The sequence below is a fragment of the Mesoplodon densirostris genome, chromosome 17 (genome assembly GCF_025265405.1).
Source record: "Mesoplodon densirostris isolate mMesDen1 chromosome 17, mMesDen1 primary haplotype, whole genome shotgun sequence".
NCBI classification, from domain to species: Eukaryota; Metazoa; Chordata; class Mammalia; order Artiodactyla; family Ziphiidae; genus Mesoplodon; species Mesoplodon densirostris.
The window spans coordinates 63,542,291-63,559,830 of record NC_082677.1 but is presented as its reverse complement, the minus strand read 5'-3'; the positions used below and the strand labels follow the sequence as shown (position 1 = coordinate 63,559,830).

At 46.1% G+C, this 17,540-nt stretch overlaps 1 pseudogene; it reads right to left on the bottom strand.

Moving 5' to 3' along the window:
* Nucleotides 1-9,428, bottom strand: part of LOC132477441 (ATP-binding cassette sub-family C member 4-like) — a 164,777-nt pseudogene extending 155,349 nt beyond the window's left edge.
* Between the last annotated feature and the right edge of the window lie 8,112 nt (nt 9,429-17,540).

The following is a 17,540-nucleotide window of genomic DNA, read 5'->3' as shown; positions in this document are numbered from 1 at the left end:
CTACAGGCCAAAATAATTCCAGAATACCACTACTATCTGTGACTGTCTTATGCCCATCCGCTGACACAGGGATTCCAGAAGGAGACAAGCAGAGGATCTCATTACTCATTACGTGGTTCCCAGGTATCGTAAAGACCTTGCTAATCAGAGTCCTAGACGACATTTCAGAGCAGCAGCAAAACCTTTTGGAAACCGTCTGACCCAAGGCCCTCATTTTGCTGCAGAGACGTCAGAGGCCCAGGCAGGAAACAGGACGTGTCCAAAGTGACAGCAGGCAAGTGACAACGCCGGGGCCAGGACTCCGCTCTGCGCTCCTTCTCCGCCCTGGGCCTCCCTTCCTGTCAAGGAGGGAATGGGCACGAGGGGCCCAACTCTACGTCCTGACCATGCAGCACAACAGGAGGGCAGTCCGTGTGCATAAACCTCACGTCACGTGCAGAAGAATCGCTGTGCAGCCCAATCCCGCAGGGGCCCCTTCCCACCAGAGTCTGTGCTGCAGGGACACCCGAGGGTGGGTGAAGCCCCAGAACACGGCCCGCGTTACTGGTCCCATCACCCCACGGGGCTGGGGTAAAGCCTCAGCCGCCGGGGAGAACGCTGAATGGCAGCCACTATCTCAACACCTGCTTTTCTCCAGAGATGCTCAATGTTGGGGGGAAAGACAGGGCTGAGCTTCACCAGAAAGGCAAGGTCGTGAAAGAAACACCCACACACTGGCCTGGGTCTCTGGAGTATGATCTGGGAATCAGGAGCTGGACGTGATTAAGGTAAAGAGGAAACGTCTGAGAGCTGTTTATTCCACATTCAACCTTACCTTCATCCATCACCCGCTTTTTAAAAAGTTCCTTCTTTTACATTTCTTCATTTGAGAGGCAGCTGACACTGTGGAAAAGCATGGAGTCTAGAGTCATGCAGGAACAGACTGAACGTGAGGTGCAAATGTTGAGGAAAGCTGTTTCATCTCTCCAAGCCTCAGCTTTACCAACTATAAAGTGAGGATGGTAACATCGAGGACGCTCACAAAAAATTAATAACCCATATACTTTTTTTTTTTTTTTTGTAGTACACGGGCCTCTCACTGTCGTGGCCTCTCCCGTTGCAGAGCACAGGCTCCGGATGCGCAGGCTCAGCAGCCATGGCTCACGGGCCCAGCCGCTCCGCGGCATGTGGGATCTTCCCAGACCGGGGCACGAACCCGTGTCCCCTGCATCAGCAGGTGGACTCCCAACCACTGCACCACCAGGGAAGCCCAACCCATATACTTTTTATGTGTGCGCATGAGCGTCTGTGAGAGATAGAAAAATGATTTGCACGTGGACTCTGAATAGATGGCAGCTACTGTTCTCACTGTTACACATTTGCTTTCCTCCTTCTTTTCTTCCACAATATATATACCACTTAATAAAAATCTAGCTCATTACTGCTAACTTGATGTCACTTCTGCAAATGCACAATCTCCCATTAACAATAACCTGGGAGAAAGAAATAGAAGCCCATTAAACGAGCAAGCAATTCTGTTTTGTCCACATCAACAGATGCAATCTATGATGTTCAAGCCATTGTCAAGCAGAATTACTCTTTCCTCACAAAGCGGGCGGGTTTGGAGCCCTCAACACCACGCCCTTGAAAGCCTGTCCCAGCCTTTTCCTCACAGCATAAAAGGGCAGTCAGACGTCCAGAATGCACTGAACAGACCCCGGGGGAACCCTTTAATGCTATTATTCACTGATTTTTATAATCCAAGAAAGTAACACAGTATTTATCAGTATTTACATTTTTCTTTCTTTTTGCCAAATTACATTCTCCTTTCAGATAAGTTCAGTTTTCGTCATTCATTCACTAAGTTCATTTAAATCCCAACAGAGTTCAATGTTTCAGTTGCCATTTTCTGTGAAACTCAATGCCATCTGTGAAAACAACCTTTCCCCCAGTGAAACAATGCAATATTAAGCAGGAATTTTAAAGCGTTCAGCTTTCCTTAAATAATAAGATACAAGTCAGAAATGAAGTGGAGAGGGAAACCTACAGACTGAAAGCGAAGAAGGAGGCATCAACCAAGCGCAGGGGGCAGACCTTATGTGGAGCCTAATTCAAACCACCAGTGAATGAGATTTCCCAGTGAGATGATTAACAACATGCAAACACGGACTAGAAGGTTGATGATATTCAGGAATTTTGGTTACTGTTCAGGTGTAATAACGTGGCGACTTTTTTCCAAAGGCTTTCCTATCTTTTAGAGAAAACTAGTGAAATGTTTACAGATGAACTAATCTGAGGTCTAGGATCTGCTTCAGAATAATTTGGGGTGGGAGTGGGGCTGGCAGTGGGTAGGGGTAAAGATGCAGCAAGACTGGCCACGAGCTGATCTTGGCTGAAGCTGGGGGTGGGTTCATGAGTATTCATTACACTGTGCTCTATTTTTTACAAATTTTTGTAATTGCCCATTAAAAAGAGAAGTTAAAAGCGAATAAAACTTCACAAAGTGAAACAACTCCCTCCCCAAAAAAGACATTCTATGATTGTCGTCATCACATCAGGGTTCAAATAGTGACATACATGTGTGCATATTTACCCAGAAGACGAGATTAAAGTATTAAACAACATTAAAAGATCTTTCAGGGCTTCCCTGGTGGCGCAGTGGTTGAGAGTCCGCCTGCCGATGAAGGGGACGTGGGTTTGTGCCCCGGTCCAGGAAGCTCCCACATGCCGCGGAGCGGCCGGGCCCGTGAGCCATGGCCGCTGAGCCTGCGCATCCGGAGCCTGTGCTCCGCAACGGGAGAGGCCACAACAGTGAGAGGCCCGCGTACCGCAAAAAAAAAAAAAAAGATCCTTCAAAATTTGAAAGAAACTTTTAACAAACCTTGTAGTTTAAATCAACGCTCTCATTATTTGAAATTCGAGTATATGCAACTCAAACGTCATGGCTCACCTTTTCCAAAGCACAAGCCTTTATTACTTGAATTTCATATCGTTCTTTTTCATATTTTTTCCCAAATAGAATATTACTCCTCAGAGTTCCTGAAAACACCCAGGGCTGCTGAGAAACATATGCGATCCTCCCGTGCACGCTGACCAGTCCCTGACTCGGGGGCAGCTCCCCCAGCACAGCACTCAACAGTGACGACTGAAACAGATGGCAACACACACGCATGAACAGGCGGCACTCAGGACGGACACGCCCGCAGAACACCTGTCCCCACCCTGGGTCCTATCATTATAGGACCCTTTCCTTTAGAATAACGAAAAAATAAGAATCTAAACTCTTTCATTTAGAATCTTATTCTAAAGGAATAGGATTAAGTACAGTATTCTAAACGCTTTCGTTTAGAATAGGATTAAGGCAGTCGGGACAAAAAAAATGGAAAAATAACACTATTGGTCAACGTAAACTAATGGTTGATAAGGATTATTAACAGTATAACAATCTACTCTGCCCAAGAGGTTCGCCCCAATGAAGTGCATATTCAGCAAAGACTAATTAAGAATGTTTAACATTCTTCACTAGCAGAGCAGCCCAGCAGGACGTGGATTTCATTTATCTGATGTTTAATGCAGCTGTTCTTGCATCCAGGTATCCTTTACTTGACAAATACTTGCTCTTAAAAAGCTGTGTGGGTGGCTTTTCCTGGTGGCCCAGTGGTTGAGAGTCCACCTGCCGATGCGGGGGACACGGGTTCGTGCCCCAGTCCAGGAGGATCCCACATGCCGCAGAGCGGCTGGGCCCGTGAGCCATGGCCGCTGAGCCTGCATGTCCAGAGCCTGTGCTCTGCAGCGGGAGAGGCCACAACACTGAGAGGCCTGCGTACTGCAAAAAAAACAAAAAACAAAAAAAAAAAAACAAAAACTGTGTGTGAAGAATATATCCAAAATTATTAAAAGAACTCTGAAGTGAGTTGTGTCCAAAGAGCAAAAGTCCATCATAAAGGACGTCATCACCCTCTTGTGTACACATCACCCTCTTGTGTACACATCCCACATTTAGATTTCTGTATTTTGTTGTACAGAACACAGGAGACTAAGTGCATGTGCACATGTTCTTAAAATCTCTTGCAACACACAGACGTGGCGTGTCTGTGTCCACACCATCACAGCGCTCACCACACTGGGCTGAAATAATCTGCCTGCGTATCTGTCTCGCCCCAGAACATGGCTGCCTCTGGAGGGCAGAGGTGTCTGGGTCTTGCTCACGTCTGTATCTTTAGCTCCAGCACATGGCTGCACATTCACTACACGTGCACTGATCAAGTCAAGTCACATGAGGAAATGCTCAAAGCTTCCCAGAAGAGCCATTAACGTCTGTATCTTTAGCTCCAGCACATGGCTGCACATTCACTACACGTGTACTGATCAAGTCAAGTCATATGAGGAAATGCTCCAAGCTTCCCGGAAGAGCTATTACAACCTCCAGACTTCCTGGAGGGACCACTGTGACAGAAAGAAGTCCCCATTGTCTCATTCTGTCCTGAACAGCTGTCACATAAATCACTTCCTTCACTGAGACGTCCAAAGTCCCGACAAGCAGTTCCCAACTGTGTAACATGAAGCACCAGGAAGGAAAACACAACGTGCTTACTAGCTTATTAAAATAATGTACTTAATAGAATATTCAGTATGAGGTTTTTAATCATTTGTAAGTTTTCATTATGACCCTTGGTTTTAACTGTCTATTTCATTAATCTCCACAAGGTGGCAGCATAAGTGCATACATGCCTGGCCCTCTACTAATAAATAATTTGAAATCTCCACTAATCGCTCCATTTTCATTTGATAAAGAATGAATCTCAGGCTTCCCTGGTGGCGCAGTGGTTGGGAGTCCGCCTGCCGATGCAGGGGACACGGGTTCGTGACCCGGTCCGGGAAGATCCCACATGCTGCGGAGCGGCTGGGCCCGTGAGCCATGGCCGCTGAGCCTGCGCGTCCGGAGCCTGTGCTCCTTAATGGGAGAGGCCACAGCAGTGAGAGGCCTGCGTAGCGCAAAAAAAAGAAAAGAAAAGAAAAGAATGAATCTCAGTAATGCTCAGCACGCAAAGGGGCACTTTATATGATAAAGTCACTCTTGGTAAATTAACTCTTAGAAATAACGGTTAAAGCTCTAATTTCACGAGAGTTCTAATTTAACACCAACAGCAAAAAAAAAAATGGGGAATAAAGAAATTAATTACAGGGACTTCCCTGGTAGCTTAGTGGTTAAGAATCCACCTGCCAACGCAGGGGACCCAACACAGCCAAATATAAATGAATAAATTAATTAATAAAAAGAACTCTATTAAAAAAATTAATTATGACATCATGGGTCAGAGTGATAAAGCCTCATATTTATACATGTTTCATGCATTACCTGTCCTGGCTAAAGAGGGGCAATAAAGTACTTCTACTCTAAGAAAAGCAAAAAACATGAAGATACATGCAACAGCACACAACCCAACGCAAGGGAGAAGGACAAAGTACTCATCATGCCAATCACAGGTAGTATTCCTGAGAGACGTAAGAGTGTATGCATGTGTTAAGAAAATTGTCAGTAACTGCTAATGTTTAAAAAGAAAAAAAGAGTGGTTACACTTGATTTGTAAAATGCCCAAAAGGTCACAAGGCAGAGTCTGGATAATCTTCAAAATGAAAAATGTTGCTGGAAAGAACTAAACTAATTATAAAACATTCACATACTAAAAAAAAATGACAATTATTTTTCATCACCAAAAAACCTAGCCCCAGATTTTATAGGTATTACAAATCTATCAATAAGAGGCTAGATTTTAATACATGAGAAACAGTTTTTAAGCTTCTCCATTCCTTTCTTCCTGACACCTAGGGTTCCTACTTTACTACCTTTCACTCGGTTATGACAACAAAACAATGAGCCACATACAAACATCAGCTTCCCGTTGCAACCCCTCACAGTGTGTCAGGGTCAGACACAGTTCCCTCCCTGTTCAGGCTTCAGGATCAGGCACTGCTCTGCCGTGACCAGAAGGGGGCAGCACTCGACAGCCCAGGGGTACCAGGGACTGTCTCCTGATTATCCAGGCTCAGGGGACACTGACTCAACAAGGACCGTCTGAGGAATGATCATCTGATCATCAGCTGAGCCCCACTCTGTAGCAGAGACCGTTTGAAATCCCTGCCCCTTGGAGATTTGGAGGCTCTCACAGGACCATTTATTTATTTTTTATTTATTTATATATATTTTTTGCGGTATGCGGGCCTCTCACTGCTGTGGCCTCTCCCGTTGTGGAGCACAGGCTCCGGATGCGCGGGCTCAGCGGCCATGGCTCACAGGCCCAGCCGCTCCACGGCATGTGAGATCTTCCTGGACCGGGGCATGAACCCGTGTCCCCTGCATCGGCAGGCGGACTCTCAACCACTGCGCCACCAGGGAAGCCCTCACAGGACCATTTATTTTAAAGCTTCAAGACTGAGACCAAGTCCCATCATTTGATGAATGAGACCTGGGTCCCCGAAAACCTCCCCCACCTGCCCACCTGGCTGTATAGCGGAGCAGGTTACAGAGCTCGTGTCTATCTCCTGCCTCCCAACCCAGCATGCCCTTCATTCAGAAGCAGCTTCTCCCCAAAACCTCCAATGACTGTGCCCCTCCCCCTCCGAGGGCTCTCTCACCCATGACCTAAGTTGACAGGTCCTAATTACTAATGACCCCAGCGTGGAGCAGAATCCTTCCATAGGCAAGGCCAGGACAACAGAATAGGGTGTTGTGTAGCATAATGCAAGTTGCACAGAAATCTGAGAACATGTTACTAAGTTCTTGAAAGAAGAACAAAGGAGCTCATTTTAAAATGCTACATAGTTTGGTAGAAAAGAAATTTGGTAATGGGTCATTCAAAGCATGTGTTAGCATTCACACAGAGTCACCTTTATAATGGAAGTTTAATGATGCTTTCTGTAAATGTGCATTATGATGAGAAATACCACGCTGGAGGTAAATCCATGTGCACAGAGGACCATGGAACCAGGGGGCAGGGGGAGCATTTCAGTCGTCGGTAAAGGGGCTGCACAGGGTGTGCAATATTGACAACTTCTTGAGAGCAGACCCTGTGTGTTTTCTGTTTGCCTGAACATCATAAATAAACCAAGTGTTGGAAAATCACCAGATCTCCCAGTCAGCTTGCCACACAGTGCAACCCTTGAACTGGGAATCACTGGTGCTCACTATGCCCTCCTGCTGTAGCCTCCCCGCCCCTGGCTGCCACCAAAGTAGCCAGAACCATCGAGAACGTTAGGATGGGGGAGCCCCACCCTGCCCCACAGTAAAGATCCATATGAAGATCCATGGCTTCACTCCATATGTAATAAGATGATCTGAGAAATCAAGGCAAAAAATCAAGGCAAAAGCTGTGACAAAGCGAAAGAGAGGCATGGACATATATACAGTACCAAATGTAAGGTAGATAGATAGTGGGAAGCAGCCGCATAGCACAGGGAGATGAGCTGGTGCTTTGTGATGGCCTGGAGGGGTGGGATAGGGAGGGTGGGAGGGAGGGAGACGCAAGAGGGAAGAGATATGGGAACAGATGTATATGTATAACTGATTCACTTTGTTATACAGCAGAAACTAATAAAAAATAAAAATTTTTAAAAAAATGTACACTGATTCCCCAAAGCCTCTGGTCTGTAACAACTGTTTATGTACCTGTTAGTTAACCCCTTCCATACTGCAGCATTTTGTCTGTCCAATCCTATAAAGTCTAACATTACAAACGTATGTACTTGAAGTTCAAAATGTGCTAATACTTTGAAAGCTCTCCTGAAAGTGAGATAGAGAGCAACAAGTCAAACGTCTTAGGCTGATTTTATACTTAATCTCCAGTAGTTGCAGACCTATTCCTCATTTTGAGAATTTTTATAACATACTTTCAGTAAATGAGCAAGTCACACTTTACAACATGTGTAAAATCTGAAAATTCTCTGATAAATCTATGTTTTCAGTTGTCTGTTAGCAGTCAAGATCTTAGAATGAAGAATTTGTTACCTCATCCCGAAAAGCAGTGAAATCTTACACGTCCACTATGGTTTTACCATCTGAAGGCAGCTGAGGGTTGCACTGTGATATCTCATCAAGTAACAGAGAAGTCTGCAGAAAAGGAAAAACAGATTGTTTAAACTGCAGGAACAAAATACAAACAAAAATAATAGCTTTCCTGGAATTTGCAATAAAAAACTTTATACAGCTTATATATCATTTTGCCAACTATATTTAAAATGTTGGTTCACATCAGAACATACTAAATAGTATACAGAATAATATATACTATTATTATAGCATATAGTATATATAATCATACAGTATACATAGTATATGTATAGATTATTATATATATTATATATGTATATTATATATGTATATAATATATGTTTGTGTGTGTGTGTGTGTGTGTATATATATATATATATATATATATATATATATATATATATATATATATAATAAAGAGTTCCAGGCCATGAGAAAAGTTGTAACTTTCTCAACAAGTTTACTGGTTTACTAGTCCCTCCTTAAGGAGAAAATATGGCTCCAAACTCCAACACATTTAAAACCTGGACATTTTTATTGTTTTACTTTTGTGTTACTAACAGCAAACAGGGGAGTTGGAGTCGGTAGGAAATGATTCCATAAATATTTCGTGAATCCCACCATGTACCAAGCACCATGTGACATACTAGGAACACAGAGAGGAAGGCCATTCCCAGGCCTTCAGAAATCAGGTGGCACAGGACAGGCTGGGAACACAAGACAAATGGCAGAGACTCTGAACGAAAACCCTGGCTCTGCCTGCTTGGAGTTGTGACCTTTTCCTGGGCACTTAAGTACACTCTGGTCTTCTCATGTGTGTTAAATCAATCACTGCTTGTCATTAACTATCACTCAAGTCACTGTTCTAAAAATGAAATGCTCTTATTAAGTTTCTATCTCTTAAAAAATAGTTTACAAGCATCTATTCACAATCACTTGTCTCTTCTCCTCAGTCAACGCCCCCTCTCCTCGACAGCAGGAATGGCCGCATCTCCCACTTTTTATTATTTTCATAACACTTAGCAGCTATTCAATGCAATTCAGCTGAACAAACCAAGTCTGCGAACCACTACTGAACTAACATAATCATATATAGGAAAACTCCCTCTTGCCCTGCAAATGCTGGACATAATTCAACAAGAAAAGCTACAGTGGTAGAGAAATACCACCCTCACTGCCCACTCCCACCCCCGCCCGCCAAGAACTGTGAATGTGTGGCAGACAGAGACTGCTGGCTGTCCTCAAAATCTGCTCTCGTTCTTCTGAGGTAATAAACCACAGATTTAAGCTGGCACCTGGCAGCCTGGAAGGAGGCCCTCTCTCTCCAGCCCCCCAAGCAGACAGGTGTAGCCATGTGACTACATCCAGGCCAGTGGAAAGTGACAACGTCCAGGACCTTCATCCACCCCACGGCCTGGACCTTGGAGGTTACCAGCTGGGTGAAGGCCACATGCAGAGGAGTAACAAGAGAGAAAGAGTCTGGGTCCCTAACACCCTGGAGATCATACTAACCACAGAACTTGTTATGGGGTGAAACTGTATCCCCACAAAAAAGCTATGTTGAAGTCCTAACCACAGTTACCTCAAAATGTGACTTTATTTGGAAATTGGGTTGTTTCAGATGTAATCCATTAAGGTGAGATCACACTGGAGTAGGGTGGGCCTGATACTGAGCAGGACCCTGTAGGGCTCCTGGGCTCAAAAGCCTTTCTGAGTCACCCATTTCTTTGATTACAGGAAATAGGCTTCGTCCAGCCTCCATGACCTTCCCTGAGTTCCAATAGGCAGGTTCAAGCTGTTGTTAATTAGGGAAGGGAGGGGGTGGGAGACAAGGAGGAACAGTCAAGAGAAACAATAGCACAGCCCTGCAGGCAGGGTCCTGGGTCCCCATCCAGGGACACACAGAAAGATATCTTTGAGCTGTTTTGCAGATACTGAAACACACATGAGGTGGGACAAGTTAACAGTTAAGCACATAGACCCCAGACCAGTTGGAACCGGAAGGTCGATGATGTTGACTCCCACTTACCTCCCCACCAACCAATCAGAAGACTGTCCACCAGCTGATCACGCCCTCTTTGAACCATTAATATAACACTTCTCACTACCCCCTCCAGGCTGGGACACACAGTTTTGAGGGCATTAGCCCACTGTGGTCCTCTCTGCCTGGCAACGCAATAAAGCTATTCTTTTCTACTTCACCCAAAACTCTGTCTCTGAGATTTAATTCCGTGTCGGGATACAGAGGCCAGAGTCGGCTTCAAGCCCTGAGTCCAGTATCATTGGTGGCCTTATGAGAGATGCAGAGACAGACACACAGACAGAAAACCACCACACCATGATGGAGACAGAGGTTGGAGCGATGGCGGTTACAAGCCGAGGAACGCCAAGGTGTGCCTGCAACCGCCAGAGGCTAACAGAGGCGAGTCGACTAAAACAATATATTCACAACCTAAAGTCTTATTCTGCAGTATTCTTAGGACTTCAAGCCCAGGAGGCAGCCTCTCAAGTAACTACGAGAAAACTGCTCCAAGGAGGCGAGGCGGAAGCTAGGATATACAGGAGTTTTGCAACAAAGGGCAAGTAGTGGGAACAAAAGATTACTGTTAATTAAAGAAAACCAGATATCCCAAGTGAAGGAATTTAGTGCTTTTCTATGTATGGGAAGACACAAGAGTCTGGGCTCACCGAAATCATTCCCTTGATATGCATCTCAGCTATCTGGGGCCAGTATCCTGTGTTTTCACATCCTGAGTTTCCTCAGGGTGAGCCATGGCCGCTGAGCCTGCGCATCTGGAGCCTGTGCTCCGCAACGGGAGAGGGCACGGCAGTGAGAGGCCCACGTACCGCAAAAAAAAAAAAAAAAAAAAAAAAAAAAATTCTGTGGTTTTAACCATCTAGTTTGTGATGCTTTGTAACGGCAGCCTCAGGACACTGTTACAGAGCCTTTGTACAAGGATTCTTGAATGAGAGCAAAACAAACTATCTGTGAAAACAGTTTTAACATGGGTAATTCTAGGACCCACAGGCAAACTGAGTCCTAAGCAACACAGGGGGCAACTGAAACAAGCACGTGAGGATGTTTGAGAAATAAAAACAACACACGAATAGTAACCTACTACCCTTAACATCATAAACACCCTTCAAGTCCTTGACATCCCCATCTATCATGCCACAAAGCTACAAATGTGATTGCAACCTTCTATGTCAAAAGAACAAGTACAAACTGAACCTGAAAAGGAAGACGGGATCCTTGCATTTCTCTCAAAGACCAGCTGGCAGGAGACGCGATCCTCTCCTTCCCTCCTCCTCTCATCCAGGCTCACTGAAAACCTGAGCACTGGGCACGGCCGCTCCCACCCGCCCCGAGCCCGTGTCCCGCAGGAGGCAGGATGGACAGTGGTCTGAGGACTCCTCTGCAGGCTTCCCACCGCTGCAGCCTGAGCTCTCCCTCCACACACACACCCCCACCGTCAGCCGGGTACCAGCTCTCGCCCGTTCTGTCACAGTTCATACCTCTCCCGATTCTCCTTCCCTCCTGAAACAACATCATTTCAGAATCTCACTTGCTATTGCTGTAGCAGAAACTAGCTGAGACCCGCCCCCCCATTACGTTGGCCCTTATTCTCTCCACCCATTCAACCGGTCTACAGGTTTTTTTCCCTCTCTTTCTTGCTTCATTGCACTCTGAAAAGGACTACCCTCTAGCTAAGGTTGTACTATGCCCCTGATATTTACTTCCCCATGACAACACTCCCTAGCCTTCCTTTCCTCTGTGAGCATTCTTCATTCCAGAAAGAAGTCACAGAAAGATAACCTCGAGGACCACCAGAACCTGTTCTAGAACCACCTGATGCCAGCCCTAATGATCTCCGTGTCTCGAGGAGGAAAGAAGAATCCAAGACTACAGCAGCCCCGATCCTCATCTACAGCCCTATTTTCCACTCTGAAACTATAAGACCCCTTCCTATTTCCCAGGAAGGGGGACACAGTCTTGAGAGCGTTAGCCTGCTGTGGCCCATTTCGCCTGGCAAAGTCATAAAGCTACTCCTTTCTACTCCTCCAAAGCTGTGTCTCCGCGTTTCTATTCGGCACTGGTGAACAGAGGCCTGGTTTTGAGGCAATACTATTAATCATTTGAAATACTGCTACAACTTTTTTTTTTTTTTTTTTTTGGCGGTACGCGGGCCTCTCACTGTTGTGGCCTCTCCCGTTGCATAGCACAGGCTCCAGACGCGTAGGCTCAGTAGTTGTGGCTCAGGGACCCAGCCGCTCCGCGGCATGTGGGATCTTCCCGGACCGGGGCACGAACCCGCGTCCCCTGCATCGGCAGGCGGACTCTCAACCACTGTGCGACCAGGGAAGCCCCTGATACAACTTTTTTTCTTTTTGCTGGTTCCTTCCTCAGCCCTCCCCAATACCACCGACCCTCCCCCAACACCACTCCCTCCTGACCTCTTTACAATGCCTCTGAGAGTGTCTACCACACTTCACACCCTCCAGTGACCCACAGCACCTAAGTCCATACTCCCACGTGGCCTCTGCCTGGATGCCCTGAGTACTAATCCCACCCATCCTTCCAGGCCCATCACAAATGCTAATCCTCCTGGGAACCAGCTCAGGAGGATCCAGGCTGGCACTGTGCTCCCTAGCTCTGAATCCCCATAGGGATATTAAGTCACCAAGATGGTAGACACAACGTCATTCACGCACTTACAGTCCCAAATCCAACTAAGACTGAGCCTTGCACAGAGTCGGCCCATCGTGGGCATCAGCTAAAGGAAGGAACAGACTGTAGGGCTGGTTCAAATCCGTCCAACCACTATCTGTTAAGCATGTTACCAAGACAAAAACTCAATATTCAGCGTGTGCATAGTAGAACAGTAATTCCCCACTTGCAAAAAAAAAAAAAAAGTAAAGAAAAAGTATTCCCTAAATGAATGAGAAATTAAATCTACTGAGCACTTGTCCACAAATAATAGGTCTGAGTGGGTAAAGAAGTCACAATCTTCCAGGGCTTAAATGAGACTCCAACACATGACCAGCTTGTAAAGGTGCCAGAAGTGCTGGCCAGATTTTTCTTCAGGACTCGGGCTGATGCAAACGCTGAAATTAAATTGCCATTAGAGCCATGGAGTGCAGACCCAGAGCAGGTCTTGCAGGAAAGTATCAATGTCAGAACTGCAGCCAAAAAGGTTGACATCCGAGTAGCTGGTAGGGGAAAACCTAAGCAGCTTTGTGAACAATATAACCTCAGAGACACATTTAACAGATGTAAAAGTCACTGAAGACTTTCAGTGCTTTGAAGTTAAGACAAGATATCTGGAGTTGTGCTGCTGAAGTTGTTCAGTGCCAAGAACTTCAGTCCCCCTTTCTTACTAAGAGAAAAATAGAGGGACTTCTTGGCCCTATAAGGTCATAATTAATCATTCATTTTCTGTACATGAAAAAAAGGACATTGAAAAGCATGTATAAACAAGAAGACACAACACTATGAACGTGTACGTTTGCCTCGAGGGTATGGACCATCGTACCACCTCCAAGGTGACCTGACTGGAGATCCTGGAAGATGGCCCATCCAATCTACTGAATCCCAGGCTGCAGAAGGCAGTGGAGCAGCAGGGCTTTAACACAACACTGTTCTAAACTCTACGCGCCCGTCACGATTCCAGTCCCCTGTGGTCAAACAGCGCCCTGTTCTGACTACCTGGTCAATCCAGTCAGCTGGCCTTTTCGTCCACTCCTGCTGAACGTTTCACCTTCTAAGTGGGCATTGACACATCTAAGTGAAAGGCAGGGAAAGGAAGAAAAGTGAACATCCAATCAGTTCATTATATTCGTTGCCTGGTACCTGTCATCTAACAGGAAAGGAGGCTGAATCAGGCCAAGGGCCTGCCACGGGTGTGAGTCTTACAGCAAACACCAGGTATTTCAAAAGCCTTTCAGAATTCAAAACTAAGTTCATGCTCTTCTCCTCCCCTATTCCATAGATCAATGATTCCAGGTGATTCTGCAGCCCACGATCCGCCGCCCCCCTCCCCCCATACCCAACTCAAGGCCTGACCTGAGTGGCTCTCAAATCTGGCCAAGTCTCTCTATTTCACACTAAACCAAACCACACCACATGGTCCTTGGATTGCATTAGCCTCTTGACACGTCTCCCTGCCTCCGCTCTGGATCCCAATCCCCAGCTCCCTGACCCCTTCCTTAGGCTGCAGCCAGGGTGAGCTCTGAGATAATAAAAACTTTCATGTTCCCTGTACGGTCCTGTATAGTCCCCTGCTCAGGCCTCCAGAGCCTCTCCTCTGCAGCCTCAGACATTCGTGCTTCCTCAAATGCATGGATCCCCTTCTTGTGCACTAAAAGCCTGTGTCACATCACCCTCCCCAGGAAAATGCGGAGCATCAGCCTCCCCGCTCCCCCACGTAATTCTCCAGGTAACTTCCTCAGCCTTCCCGGGAAGCACGACCTCCAAAATTACACCAGCATCTCTGCCAAAGCACCTCATGGCCCCTTGGACTTTTCCTTCCAAGGACTAATGACACACAAATGCGCATCCACAGTGAGTTTCACTACTTGATTCTTTATTAACCCCCAACTTGATGAAACAAATTCTAAGCAGGAAGGACTTCTCTGCATTTGCCACCTGCCGTTGTACGTATGTATCCAGCACCTCGCCAGGCATCAGGTAGATACTCAATTATTTTGTGGAATAAGTGATTGAATGGATGAATAAATTCCAAATTGGTTCCCCCAAAAGTCTAGCATAAACCAAGACAAGTTTTTCCTCTCAACTGATTTTAGTCATAACAAGATCTGGTCGTCTTTCATATTTGCTAAAATACATTTTGGCTTTGTGTGTTTCTTTCTACAACTAGGGCAATGTTTCCCAAATGTGGCCTATTTTCAGGTATACAGGAGCATTTACTCAAGACATAGACACCTTGAGCCCCAGACAAGACCTAGTGAATCAGAAATTCCAAGTTGTGACCATTTAGTTTTAAAAAGCACTCCAGGTGATTCTGACGAACTAGAGAAATAAATTTTTTAAAGGGTTATAGAAACCATATACAGAATCTAAGACCTAAAAGAAAATAATATTTCAATGATTACTTCAACCCACCAAGAAGGAGTCTGTCACGCTAACACCAACCCTTCTCACCACTCTCATTCTTGGCCACTTGTCCCGCCTTTACTGAAAGCAACTACTGCCAAAATAAGTTTAAATTCCTAGACCACCTTCCTGCTGGAAAATTTATGTACATGAGGGAAAATTTAAGTTTCTTGCCCAAATCAAAGACGTTTCTTCATCAGGACACAAAGCAGCCTGACAAAGTCAGCCCCAGAAAATCCAAAGTTCTCAGCAGGTCATAATTTTAATGTTACTGCACACACCTACATGAGAAGGAATTTCAAGACAGACAATTCAGATGCACTTTTGTGGAAAAGAAATAAAATCCACCCAAATATTTGAGCATAATTCCCTGAAAACTTTCTGTAGGACTCCTTTCATGCTACACTCTTTGGTGCATCATATAATCCGTCAAAGAATCAGTTACCACTTTTTCCACTAAAACCATGCTTAATGGTTAGGCATTTGCAGGAGCCCAGACATCATGGAGCTGGACGGTACCTCCAGTTGCACATTTTCTGAACACCTGCTATCTGTGAGGAGTATAAAGATGAATGAGGCACTGTATCTGCCCTTTAGATAAGCCTGGAGTTCAGGGAGGGAAAGAAATCCACAAACACATGGCTTAGTGAGGACGAAGTCACATCCAGGAGCTCAAAGGAAGAGATGGGGATACAAGAGGGTGTGATGTTTAATTTTATGTCAACTTGGCTAAACCCAGTCCCCAGACACTTGCTCAAACACATATTACAGTGAAAGTATTTTTCAGATGAGATCAACATTGAAATCAGTAGACTCTGAATAAAGCAGATTATCCTCTGTAAGTGGGTGGGCCTCATGCAATTAGACAAAGGCCTTCAGAAAATAAAGACTGACCAACTCCAGAGAGGAGGGAATCCTCTCTCCTGACCACCTTCAGACCTGAAATGCGTTTTAGCATAAAGCTTCATTGTTTTAATCTTCTTTTATTTCATGGTGATCAGGAAGACAGTCAGACTAACGCTGTTATCCAAGTAAGACTGAGGTGTTTCTAAATACCTGCAAGGCCCAAGAGCCCAGCCCAGGAGCCAGGCCCGCAGTCTACATGAACACCAGGCTGTGCAGGGCACAGTTCCTCTCTTTAGAAAGCAGGTCCACCAAGTCTGAGACAGGCCTGCAGCTTGCACCTGGACACACCTCTCCTCCAGCTACGAAATACAAAGAAACCATATGGGACTAAAAATAACTGTGTGCATGCACAGTTGGGGCAAATTCTGGACCAAAAGATTAAAGACAGACAAAAAATCCAACTGCCATTTCTGAAGAGCTGGAAGCAAAAGAACTGGGTGTCAGGAGTAAAAGCAGGGTACTGCGCATGCCCCCCTGCACTCAACACCACAAAGGGGTGGGCAGACCACCTAAGCCACCCATCCAGTCTGAGCCCTGGACACACCCCACCCTCATCCAGTATAAGGAATGAGCCCCCCTCGGCGAGCGAGCGAGGGAACCTGTCACTTGTTCTCGCTCCCTCCTGCAGCCAGTTCAGGGGCCCCAAAAAAGCCTTGCCTGAATTTCTTGTCTGGCCTCAAGTCAATTTCTACTGACTGCGGAAGGCCAAGAACCCTGGTCGGTATCAAGTCCAGTAGGGCTGGTTTGAGACACACAGATGAACACACAGAACAAGGGGAAGATTCAGATCTATTCCCACTCTGGATAAGATCCAGCTCCCCTGCGCTGAGACTCTGCCAAGGCCCGATGTTCCAGGAAGGCCTAACTCCAATCTGCTCCCTCCCTCTGCATTTCTCTGGCATCTAGAACAGGGTGAGCCACCCTGGACCTCCGTGGGGTCCCAGCTGTTTCCTGCACCTGTTGTTTCAGGCAATCCAGTGTTTATTTGATGCCCATGATGTGTCCAACATGGGCCAGGCACTATGCTAAAGAACTACCAGATACAGTCTGCCGTGAAAGGCCTTAGAATACTCCTGGGGAGTCAGGATCGCCCCACTTGACACGATGCTGGGCGGTGCCGGACTGGCCGTGCACATAAATGGAAGCCCTAGACCAGTACGAACAAAAGTGCTGGGAGAGGGGCATGGGGCTGCTGGAGGGCTCAGCAGCATTTGCTTCAATCAAGGACAGATGAGAAGGCAAACCCAGGGGGCCCAGCAGAGTGAGCCAAGACCCAAAAGTGGGGATGAATGGCAGGTCACAGGGACAAGCCCCTTCCCCACTCCCCCGCCAGAGTGGAGGGTCATGTGCGGGGAAATAGAGCAGCCAGTGGAGCCTAGAGTTTAACATTTTGACTCTGCAGGAAACAGGGAACCTTTGAAGGTCTTCAGAGTAAGAGGAGATGATGAAAACTAGACTTAATGAGACATTCCACAGGACCACAGGTACTAAGAA